General features: G+C 45.4%; 1 protein-coding gene across 1 annotated transcript in view; it reads left to right on the forward strand.

The window, feature by feature from the left end:
• LOC144138217 (uncharacterized) overlaps window positions 1-13287 on the forward strand; it is a 95015-nt gene that overhangs the window by 58930 nt on the left and 22798 nt on the right. The window contains exon 2 of the mRNA XM_077670403.1: window positions 1676-1784. The gene's annotated coding sequence lies outside the window, so the exon portion shown is untranslated. The remainder of the gene's footprint in view (window positions 1-1675; window positions 1785-13287) is intronic.

Consider the following 13287-nt stretch of genomic DNA (forward strand, 5'->3'; position numbering starts at 1 on the left):
TCGGAACGACAAAGACCCGTCATAGCGCACGCCCCTCCAAGATGACGTCCAATGATTATCCCTTCCGCAATTAGCACAGGACTGGGGTAATTGGAGAATAATGGAAGAGGCCTTTGCCCTGCAGTGGGCGTAGATAGGCTGGTGATGATGATGATGATGATGATTATCCCTTCAAAAAAAATCAAGGAAGCTCACACTTATGGCGATAATGATGGAGTAAAGGTCGTTGCGGCAGCGAAGAAGAAGCAAATCGGCTGCAGTCGTGGACTTAAACCTTCGTGATGGTCGTGGAGGTTGCATACAGCTTAGCTACTACCTTCAAGTCTTAGGCGTTAGTGTGAGCTTCCATCATTATTTTATCTTTTTTAGAGCAAAAGCCTTAAGTGGACCATCTGCGAAAAACCATGGTTGTTGTTTTTGTCCGTTCAAAAAAGATGGCCGCTACTGTCAGCAGTAAATGAATGGAAAATACATTGGTGACCCGAATGACGTGAATCCCGGTCTCCATAGTAGCAGGCCATCAATCCCTCCGCACGCTGCCAGCCGAAAAACAAGACTTGCTGTGAGAGAGAGAATAACTTTAATGAAAACCAGCGATGCTGTCGTGATTTTTCTTCCCTTCTTCGTGACACGTACATGTCCACTTGGAGGACTGGCTAGAGGGATTGGCCAGGGACCGGGAGGTTTAAGGCGCTATAATGTGCCAGCTTCACAAAATTCACAAAACTGTGGACTGGAAACGTAAAAGTTGTAGAATAGTGCGTGCTGTGTGACACCTGAACGTGATGGCAGGTGACAAGAACAGGTGCACATCAGCCCCGCAGAACTCCGATTCTAGGGAAGCTGTGGCATGTGTTTATCGGCTTGCTGACGTAATTCGTGCCATTAGACGCAGAAACGAAAGCGAAAAAAAAAAATGGCCGCGTATCTGCTCACCTAGCTGCAAATGTCGACGAAAGACGATAGTCTTCCGTCACCCCTGCCACTTAAATGCGCCTCTCTTTTTTCCCGTCAACCGCTGTTCCCCTCCCGTATAGCTCCTCCCACAATAAACACGGTGGAGCTTTGCTCATGTCAATTCAATTTTGCCGCCTTTTACTGCTCGCGCCATCTACTGAACCTTCTTTTTGTTGTTGTTGAATTTGGAACACTGCCACGAGATCCAGGCCCGCGCGAGCTCTTTTTGTATTTTGAGGTAAAAACTCTTTTTTTCGAGGCGTATTCTTTTATTTGCCATCGCAAAAATAAAGCAGTCATGTATTTTAATTAAAAGAACAATGCAAATGTCACTTATGCAGTGATGTTTTGTCTCAAATATACCTAATGTTTCCTTTTTGTTCAACAGTGTTGACAAGTAGGAGCATTGCCACCAGATTTAGTGTCTTGTAACTATTTTACCTATATAAACGTGTCGTTCAAGAATTATTTAAACGTTTGGCTAATCAGCTAAATCGAGAGACAGATAGAGAGACCGACATACAGACAAACCGAAATTGTCGCGTTTAAGTAGCCCTAGAAAGACTATTGTCTTTAAAAGATGCAAACAGGGAGTAGCAGAAAGGAAATTGTTAATAGGTATTGCCAGACTTTCCCCTTCACCGCACGTAAGCAGACCTCACTACCACGTGGAATTTTATTCATGCCTGTGTTTTTTTTTTTTTCTTATCTTGTGCAGCCACGCATTCCGAGTGAGCCACAACACGCGGCGACATCTGCCGGGCGCGCCAGGCCCTGCGCAAGATACTCGATTGAAATGGCCTCGTGACGTCACCACCCATTGCTAGGTAAGATGACTCATTTCCCTTCCGTTCTGGCAATGTGCCTGTTGTTATTGTTAGTAGGAATGTTTTTGAAGCAACACTTTCTCAGATTCTGCACCGAAATGTACTCTCATTGCTGCCTTCTTTGCGCTGTGCGTAGTATCTCAAGCTGGGGGGCTCTCGGTCACCGTGTTTAAATCTCCGTTTTGCGGCTTCCTGAGACAGACAGACAGACAGACAGACAGACGGACGGACGGACGGACGGACGGACGGACAGACAGACAGACAGACAGACAGACACAGACAGACAGACAGACAGACAGACAGACAGACAGACAGACAGACGGACGGACGGACGGACGGACGGACGGACGGACGGACACGTATTTACGTACATACATACCTACACAGTGCAGCAAGTCATACAGACACGAACACGATGAGCACAGCGCCCAACTTTGTTACTTGGAACATTCAGGTTATAAAAACAGCCTACATTCACAAAAGAAACGAAAAACTGCGCCGTGTGGCGCTGGTGGTTTAATTGCCAGCATTAACTATATTTCAAGGAATAAAGGGGCCATGGAGACAAAATACACCCTTGTTGAGCTTGGAGAAAGTAGTCCTTGGGAACTCACTAACTTCCATTACGGCTATGAAGGCCGTTTCTTTAAGATTGCTAACGTGCCGCTAACCTTAGGGGCTCGGGCTTTCGGGGTCCCATGTCGTCGTCATCGTAACCATCGTCTCATGTTGTCACGGTACTGAAACACCGGGAAACTCGTTTACACCTCGCGCTACAACGTTACGCGTCCTAAAAAACACCGGGACACTCGTTTACGCCTCGCGCTGGAGCGCTTTCGTAACCCGTATTAAAAAAACACCGGGACACTCGTTCACGCCTCGCACTAGCGAGCTTTGTGCTTCAAAGACAAGAGACTTTACAGCAAAGCTGCATACCTCTACCCCCCAACGATTTCATCTCCGTTGGCACGAGCGCCAAGGCGCCGAAAATACACTTATACACTGCATGCTTCGCCCTTCACCAAGTTTCACGTTAACGGAAATGGCCTGGGATTCTTCGGCTCTCTGTTTGCCGACACAACTGTCCGTGTGCCTTTATATTCGCGCGGAAATTGATTGCTGTTGCGAATTTAACATTTCACGTGATTTAATTCGGTACAACACGCATGGCCGCGCAATCGAAATCTACAAGGTGCTGTCATTGCCCGGTTGTAGGGATACGCGCCCACAAAATCATTTGTAAGTAGCGATAGTCGCCTGTAATATCTCTAGTAAGCAGCGACATCTGTCCTTAATATCGATGGTCTGTTGCGATAGTCGCCTGTCACAGAGATAGTCGCCTGTAACATCGCTAATAAGAAGCGATATCCGGCTATAATATCGGTGGTGTGTAGCGATAGTCGCCTATAATTGCGCTCGTAAGTAGCCGTATTTGCCTGTAATAACGCTCTTAAATAGCGATATCACCCATAATATAGTTTGGAAGTAGCGATAGTCTCCTATAATGTCGCTCGTAAAGTGCGATAGCAGCAGTATGCCCCACCCCCGAGATATGCCTTATCGCCGCCTTAGCCAACATCTTTGGTCCTGGTAAGCTGTCACAAAAAAAAAATTAAGCCATTCCACTCAATGTGAAAGTTGTCAGAAGTGCAGAACAGTGATTCGCCATAATGGACTGTAGGGCCGTTATACGCTCACTGCTATTACCCAATGCAATTCAGATTTCCCGCCTTCGCAGTTCTCGCGCGTCCCCTGCCTGAAACTGCGCCAGCGGATCGAGTTCTGTTCTTTTAAATGCAGAGCATTTCAGTAACTCACGATGTCACCCGCGTTGACGTCCGTAGTCGTAGTCCGCACCCCTCCCCCTACACTATATAAAAAAAAAATACTATCCGGCGCCTGGTTTCGACCCTCGACCCTGCGGGCGGAACGTAATGTACATGGTGCTCTACCCACTGCGCCACAAAGCCGACACAGAATGGGAGGCTACGATAGCGCCTTATATCCTTGACTCATTCAAACTACGTCAAGAAGCTGCTGATACAACGCATTCACTACCACCAACTCTTCAAACACTAAACATTAACGCAATACACCCACCCCCTATGCAACGCATTTACTCGAGTCCCCCTCGCGGGGAGATAGGCCCAATTTTTAGTGCTTGCTTTTCCTCCCGCACGTGCCGGCGTTACACTGCCATTTTTTTTCGCTTACTATCGTAAAAACCAACCCTACGAGTGTTCCCAACTACAGATGAACGCGGGCGCTGCCGATTAATTTTGTATACTCTGCCTCAAATGTACTTGCAGTTTTCTTTGCGCTAAACAACGGGGTGATATATGACAAGTGCCAGCGGTTCACGAGTTTCGAACGCTTGTGAATATATAACCCGCTTGGCTTTCGAAGCTTCTGGGTTACGCCGCGACTTCTAAACGTCATGTGGCTTTACTTGAGTCCAGCCAGCGAGCTACGACGATAGGGCGAGCCGCTAAAGAGCTCTGCACATAAAAGTTCCGCCAATACCGCGGCAACTATATCAATTTACGTTTAATCCCCAGCGCTCGAGTGATTGTGGCGAACTAAGCAAGCCACACTCTGCATTTCTATTCAGCAGCTGTGCGAAATGTGTCGACGTAGGCCGAACCAACACGCAGAGTTTTAACAAACCTGGTAATCTTGACGGCAGTTTATATTTTAGGCTGGTTACTTACTCCTGCTGCGATGTCGGTGAACAGCGCAAACACGTCAAGGAAATAATGAACAATGGAAGTGCTGACTACAAGCTGGTGTTGGGCTGCTGAGCACGACGACGCGGGTTCGTTTCCCGGCCTCGCCGGCCGCTTTTCTGATGGAGGCGAAAATCAAAAACGCCTGTGTGTTCGAGATTTCGGCGCACGTTAGATATCCCCAGGTGGTCAAAATTAATCCGGAGCCCTCCACTATGGCGCGCCTCATCGCCTGCGTTGCGTCGGCGCATTAATCCCTACCTTCAATTAATGAATGAATGAATCAATCAATCGGCTACAAACTGAGACGCTACTGTGTTTGTTCATAGAGCAAACTAAGATCACGGCGTCGACAGAATATGTGATTTATTTCAGCTGGACGAACAAAACGAACACAGTATTGAAGTCGGGAAAAAGCAGTTCTTAGGCATTAGTCGTTTTGCTCCGATTGTTCTTATTTCGGTTTCATATCAGGCGCGCTTTTTTATGAATGCGCGTGGAAATATATAGCCTCCTGTTGCTGGTCGTCCCTTGCATTGTCCCTTCTTTCGTCGTCGTGTCAGCGCTGGTCACTGACACGTCGGTCAAATAATTTCCTGCGAGCCAAGAGGTAGAGAAAGGCAGCAGATGTGTACTTTAAAGCAATGAATTCCTGTTGTGTTGAGCTTTACGAGTGAAAAAAATTTCTTCAGCTGTTCTGAATTTTTCGTTCGCTCTTTGACAGTCTTTAAAGTTTTGGATTGTGTTCAAATACTTTCTTCGGTGGTTACGGAAATTTTCAGCTCAACTTTGCCGCGTTGCATGGTTGTGGTATGTAGATCAGCAAATTTTTTTTAATAGAAGTGTGGCTGCCTCGTTGCGCCTATTGCTACGGCTTTTCGTGAAAGGGGTCAACATATGTGGGAGAAATTTTCCAGGAGAGCACCGTGGGATTTCAGGCTGACCCCAGACAAGGTTTTTTTTTTAAATTCCGTAATGTCGTGGGCCGTAAACACTCCTGCTTAACTGCACGTCGAACGGAGGAGGAACTGTGAATTAGAAAAGTTGCTACTGGTTCATTCTGTTCAAATAGGTACATTCATGAGCAAACGAAACGCGAACGCGAAAATATTATCCAGAACGCAGATATAGCGCGATTTATCTTCATGCAAATGGAAATGACACATGGGAAATTTACAGAAACAAAGTTGGGAAATGGAGCTTTCCAAATATAGCCATGGCGCGCAATTATTGGGCCTTAGCGAACAGTATTTTTAAATTTTGCGTGTCCTGGTTCATATTTTCGTGTTCGCGTTTCATTTGCGCGTGATTGTACAAGACGATTTTGTTTTCTTCTATTTGCTTGTAAACTGCGCTCTGTGTGACCTTTAAATTTATATATATATATATATATATATATATATATATATATATATATATATATATATATATATATATATATATTGTAAGGAGACGGAAGACCCGGCACCAGTACCAGCGGACTAGGTTTAATGAGACCGTCGGTGACTCAACGGAATCAGCCACTCGAGACGATGATTATGTACAGATGATGATGATAATGGGTATGCACAGATGAGGGATTGGTCCTACCGAATGACGGCGATTGGCCACAGCACGTAAGTGTCCCAGAGCGCAATAATTGTCCTGTAATTTTGACTGCGCTTACACACGCTCACAATATATATATATATATATATATATATATATATATATATATATATATATATATATATATATATATATATATATATATGCAGTAGAAGAAACTTCTCGAGGAGCCAGAAGAAATAGTTTAGTTTAGAAAATGGTTGACTCACGATTAAAAACAAAAACAGTGGTTTACTGACGTTTCGAAGTCGAAACGTGAGTAAACCACTGTTTTTGTTTTTAATCGTGAGTCAACCATTTTCTCAACTATATATATATATATATATATATATATATATATATATATAGTCGTGAAGTCGAGTCCTTAGTTGCTGCAGGAATACGCACAAAGTAGAAGTACGCTCTTCGGAGACTTTATTTCCAACGTTTCCTCTCTCAGGTCGAAACGTTGGAAATAAAGTCTCCGAAGAGCGTACTTCTACTTTGTGTATATATATATATATATATATATATATATATATATATATATAGGTAGCAATAACTGGTAGAGATTACAAGACAACAAAACTTCGAACAAGGTAGTGACCACGATTGTTGCCAGCGTTTCAGCAAAAAGGTTTGCCTTCGTCAGGGCAACTCCCTGCCCTGACGAAGGCAAGTCTCTTTGCTGAAACGTTGGCAACAATCGCGGTCGGTATTTTGTTCCAAGTTTTCTTTTCTTATGTAATGGCGAGAATAGTGAACGCCATAAAAGGAAGTGGGAAATTGTTTAGCGCGCACACGCTCGTATAACCCTGCTCCTTAGATGGATCATGTTTACCAAGCTTCTTGTTGCTGCTGGTGCACCTGTCCATGTCGACCGGCGCAGGCGTGCTCGACCCCGTTTTCGATTATGTCGTCTTCCCCATTCGCGCGCATCGATTGCTCCACCACGGCAGGCGCGGGTCAGAACGCGCTGGTCAGTCCCTGCGGACTGAAGCTAACGTGTCTTCCGGGGCCTGCCTGCTGCTGGCCGCGCGCATAATAGCCTCGCGCCCCGTGGCTGCAACAGCGTGGTGGACGGCAGACAAGCCCCCGTAACTTACGCGCCGCTTCATCCATCACGTCCCGGTTTGCGCGCCGCGCCGTGTTTGCGCAGCGCTTTGGTATGTCGGCCGGCCAGGCTGACCGCCGCCGCGCGTGGATGCCTTTTTTGCTCTGCTCGCGAGTAGCGACGCGATGGCGGAGTGGGGCTGCAAACACGGGTGCTGACCACCGCGCCGTTGTTCGACCTGCTTATGCGTGCGTGTCCGAACGGCCAATTCGACGTGCCGGGTCGTCGAGGGGGGAGCTGACGTTGACAACTACGCCGTCGCGCTGAAGAGACGGCCTAGGAAAGCATAGTGGGAAAGCCACGTCACTGGACGCCTTGTTACTTTTGCTCTAATCATCTATCTATCTATCTATCTATCTATCTATCTATCTATCTATCTATCTATCTATCTATCTATCTATCTATCTATCTATCTATCTATCTATCTATCTATCTATCTATCTATCTATCTATCTATCTATCTATCTATCTGTCTGTCTGTCTGTCTGTCTGTCTGTCTGTCTGTCTGTCTGTATGTATGTATGTATGTATGTCTCTCTCTCTATGTCTATCTATCTATCTATCTATCTATCTATCTATCTATCTATCTATCTATCTATCTATCTATCTATCTATCTATCTATCTATCTATCTGTCTGTCTGTCTGTCTGTCTGTCTGTCTGTCTGTCTGTCTGTCTGTCTGTCTGTCTGTCTGTCTTATTAAAGTGTCCTGGCAGCCGGCGACCCATTGTTCTGAAAAAAAAGGACGAAGAAAACCACAAAGTGAACATAGATAACGTATACACTACACACAATGAAGCAGTAATCAAACCATCACGGCACAACAAAAAAAATAATTTCATAGTATAGGTCAACTAGAACATGTGCTTACTTTCATTAACCGCGCACAAGACAACATATACAACAGGCCAAACACTACGATATAAAAGCAGATTCCGTCTCACAAAACTATGAATAAATATACCATAGTGTTTCATTCTAAAAAAGAGAGGCCCAAGAACAGGGCCTTGAGGTATACCAATGTACTCATTTTGACAACACTCAGGGTGGCAGGTGTTCCGTCACGAAAACCGTTTTGTTCTTGAAATGGTGTGATTTTAATGATGCATTAAAGTAATATGTGCAGCAAAAGTTCGCAAAGCTAAAATTAAAGAAAAAAATCTCAGCAGACGTTTTTTTTTTTGAGTGCGTGCGTGAAACCCGAAACTTAACAATCCTAAATGCGCAAGTAAATGAAGAGTCCTACATTTCAGGTGAGCGGCGCGCAGCTCCCTTTCAATCTTAGCCAATACCCCGCTCCGTCAATCTTAACCAATCTCCCACTCCTCGAGAACACCCATCGAACATGTTATCTATATCGGTCGAAGGTAATAATATCTACTTTTTGGTGGACACTTGGGTAAACATTACCAATATTTTCGCTGACCTGTCTATAAGAGACTGTGAAAGGTGAAAACACCTTGTGATGGCCATTTATTGCTCGGTGCGAATGACACGCCATTTCACCTCAGAAACGACGTTTGTGGTGACCGTTTATTCGGGAACTCTGTCGGAGAAACGACCCAAGTGGTGATTATGCTTTGCAAGGGGATGGTGAAGACTGAGGTTATTGGCACAAGCACTGAGAATAGCGTACCGACTATGATAACGCGGCAGTAAGACAATTTCGAGTGCGAGGCCGAACAAGCTCATATATATATATATATATATATATATATATATATATATATATATATATATATATATATATATATATATATATATATATATATATATATATATATATATATATAGCAGAACAGAAAGATACGGGACGAGGGACTCGGTAAAGATACATATCAAGGTTGCAGTCGTCATTGCCAGTGCTATTCGGCTTTTTTCGAAATATTTAATAGGGCCGAATGACGTGTGTCTATCACGTTTCTTTGATACATTGATAAATAAGCGAAAATATAAGTCGAGAAAAAATCCGCCGTTTTTCCGGGAGCAGGGCTCGAGCCCACATCTCCGCATAACCGGTGCGGTGCGTTCGCCATTACGATATCCCGCAGCGGCTTCTCTCTCGACTTTAAAGCGGGGGTTTATATTTACAAGAGCTCTGAGGCCGGACAACTAGCGCCGCCCCTCGACTACCGCGGGAGACGTAGAACGTCTTCTTTCCCAGCGGCCGCCACGTAGACCGTGGTCGGAGGTCGGGGTTAGCGATTGGCATATCCGAACTGCTGGAGCCAGTGCCTCGTAATGCATGTAGCAGAACAGAAAGATACGGGACGAGGGACTCGGTAAAGATACATATCACGGTTGCAGTCGTCATTGCCAGTGCTATTCGGCTTTTTTCGAAATATTTAATAGGGCCGAATGACGTGTGTCTATCACGTTTCTTTGATACATTGATAAATAAGCGAAAATATAAGTCGAGAAAAAATCCGCCGTTTTTCCGGGAGCAGGACTCGAACCCACATCTCCGCATAACCGCATAACCAAGAAAGAAAGAAAGAAAGTGGAGAAAAAATGCCCGCCAGGTGGGATCCGAACCCACGACCTCCACTTTCTCCACTTTCTTTCTTTCTTTCCAAATTCTTTATCTGTTTCAATGACCTACCAGAACCTCCCCTTTGCTTTCCGAGGTTTTCTTGACTGCCAGTTCTTATTTCTGTGTTATTTTCAACGAGCCCCTGATTTTCTATTCTGATTCGCTACATGCATAGCGAGGGCCTCTGTTCTGGCAGTCTTGGTGCCGTAGGAAGCTTAAGAGGGTTTAACGCTGGTCGACCACTCTCGACATGTCGTAGACACTCGAGTCACGGCCCGGGGGTTAAACAGAAGGTCCCCTTTACCCCGAGTAGTCCGAGTGGCGCTGGCTAACACCCCCAAGCACAGGAAACAAAAATACCTAAACATAAATACCCCAGAAAGTGGAGGGGAAAATCGCCCCGCCGGTAGCGTAGTTGTTATCGCACCAGACCGGTATTCTGGAGGTCGTGGCTTCGGATGCCACCTGGCGGGCATTTTTTCTCCACTTTCTTTCTTTCTTTCTTACCAAATTCTTTATCTGTTTCAATGACCTACCACAACCTCCCCTTTGCTTTCGAAGGTTTTCTTGACTTCCAACTCTTATTTCTGTATATATATATATATATATATATATATATATGGTAAGTAAAGGCAAAGACACGAAAAAAACATTAAACAATAAAAGTTTGCTGACGCTTCAGGAGGAGAACTGCCTTTCTTCAGGGTACACAAGTCGTACTCTGAAGAAAGGAAGTCGTCTTCCTTGCCTGAAACGTCAGTAAACTTTTATTTTGAAATGTTTTTCTCATGTGTCTTTGTCTTTGCTTAACATTATTTTTCACGCTCCTTGTGTGTGGTTTTTTTTGTTTCTTCTTGCGTGGCGAAAAAATAGGAGAGGTTTCAACACTATATATATATATATATATATATATATATATATATATATATATATATATATATATATATATATATATATATAACGGCCTTTAGATTACTCCATTATTTTATATCACCAACAACCATTGTGATCACTAAATGTCTCTATATTCATCACTTCTCTGTTATTCAATATATTCTCTCTGGGTTCTAAATTACCCAGCATATGGCGTTGCAGGGTTATCCACCGGTGTAAGGCGCGAATATTCGCACGCGGAACTTCGTGCGTAGCGGCGTATTCTGCTTCCTTAGGCCCTCGCAGTAGAGTTTTTAGACGATGAATTCGTCCGCACTGAACACGTAATTCGTTCATTGGCCCCCTGGTCTCCTCGCGGCCTGGCATAAATCGCCCGCGGAGTTCAATTACCTATCCTGCCAGGCGACTCCGGCGTCCGCCCTGAAGACGGGGGTAAGCAGACGACTAAGTAGTTAGCTCGGTCTAGCAGACGACATGTAACGATGGCAACTCTATCCGTGAGCGGCGCCGAGCGCTCTTCTTGATTGGCGAAGGCGCTATAACCAGTCGGCCGTGATCGATGGCCGCGTCTGCTTCGTGCGTCGTCTGGCCTCCTACGGGCTACATTTCTTTTTCCAAGCGGTAGGTAATCACTCTCAATCGGGGGCTATAAAGCTCCCCACGCGCACGGGTTCCCCGGCGGCTTCGATCATCCGGCAACGTTGCCTGGACGGCGCGTTCTGTGATGAAATAATGTTGAAAACTGTTCGCGCGCGTCTGGTGCGCTAGTAACGGGGATAAAATTTCGCGGGGTTTAGCGTTCGGAAATTGGTACTCCGGTCCTCTGCGGAAGGATAAACGTTGTGCATCGGGATGGCGAGTTGGTTTGATATGCATGATCCGGCGTTGAAACGGCGCAACGGAAAGACGGGCGGGCGGACGGGCGGCGACCTTTGAAGTGGGCGGTTGGTCAGCTCTTTCAGGCGTAGTGCAAATCCCAGTGGAGTGAATGAATTTTCAAGTGCCTAAATATTTCTATGCGGACTCAACGAGCAAATCTGCCTGCCTGGGGTACACGAAAAGGATATTAATAGGAAGCGCTAGTTCCTCCACAGTTTGATACCAGACTGCTACGTTCGCCTCTGAAAAATTACTTCCCAGCAACGCACTTGTGTATAGTGGTGAATAATATTCTAAAGGGGCTTGGTGTTCGTAAGGATGGGGCTTTATTAGGGTATTTAAAATGAGGCCCTAAGACTGCGCCAAAGAGATGTCTTCTCAAATAAGCTTTCGTTTGGGGTATCAAAGCCGAGTTCGAAGGGCCTCATTTCGTAGCGTTTTGCATGAATAGATGGTGTCCTCTGGAGGTATTTACTAAAAATGCCCTATCGCGTTCCTAATTTGTCACCAGACAGCCTATTTGGCTCAAAAGAATTGTCTTTTCAGAAGTGCATGTGGGTATAGCTTCAAAGCCAACTTTAAAGAGGCTCGGCGGATACCGAGTAAACTTACTATACAGTTCCCATTCCGGAGTTGCTGCAATTCTTTTTAAGAAAAACCTTGTTAAAGCGAAAGCTTTCTTAGTGGGACGAATGGCGTCCTGCCAAAGAACTAATGTATTTCCCCATAGACTGGTTGGTAGACCAAAAACTCTGATAAGATCTCTGGACACGCGGCGCATGCGCAAAACCGGGTTTCCATTCTGTCAAAACGGTTACTTGAACGTCGCGAAAAAGGTCGGTTTTGGATAAAACAACAAACGTATCCACCATGAAGGAGGAGTGCAAAAAGTATACCGTTATCTCATAAACCACGTGTCGGTATAGGTTTAGGTCGTTCGTAGGTGCGCTTACTTAGTGCGCGAGAAACCGTCGCATGGGTTCGTTTTTCGTTTGCGATTGGGATTTTCGAAGGTTTGACCATCGATGGGACGCACGTTTGATGTGGGAAAGCTTCCGCGCCTCTCTATACTTTCTTTACGATGGGATGGTAAAGTTTTTACTGGCAAAAAGAGGGGTGTAGACAGTGGCGGGAAGTACCGTATTTTCGCGCGTATAACCCGCACCAAATATGCGACAATTTCAGTGGCAAAGTAGGGGTGCGGATAGTACGCGTTTTTTTTTTTTTTCTTTAGTGCAACTTCATGGCAATGCGCGTTGTGTCGTGAAGCTCCTGCGCAGTAACACTGACTAAGACTTCCATGGCAGCGATTGCACGCTAATATACGCTTTTTCTGTATCCAGAGTGTGTGATGTGTTGCTTGAGCAGTAGCTTCGGTGCAGGCTTTCCTGTATCAAATGTGCGGGAAATGCGCGAGGATTTTTTCTTTTCTTTTGCGGCGGGCTGATGGTAGTGGTGCGGATTATGTGCAGGTGCGGGTTATACGTGCGCAAATACGGTACGTCATTGTCGACAACAAGGAGCCAGGAGTTACGCGTCGTCGTCGTCGAAGATTCGGATATGCGAATAGGAGTTAAGCTTGTTGACTGCCCGAGATGAAGACGCTTCAGGGGCAAACGTGACGGTCGGCTGTGTGGCAAGTACAGTGAAGATGCGGCAACACGGAGGGCCATCGGCCGTCACATTTTTTTTTTTTCAGACGCCTTATTTCTTAAAGGTTTTGGCTTAGACTGCTCGGCGTTAATCGCTGGATGGAGGTCAGGTTTGGGA

This window comes from Haemaphysalis longicornis, unplaced genomic scaffold (genome assembly GCF_048455015.1).
Source record: "Haemaphysalis longicornis isolate Haplotype H1 unplaced genomic scaffold, Haemaphysalis longicornis Haplotype H1 scaffold_5, whole genome shotgun sequence".
Taxonomy (NCBI): Eukaryota; Metazoa; Arthropoda; class Arachnida; order Ixodida; family Ixodidae; genus Haemaphysalis; species Haemaphysalis longicornis.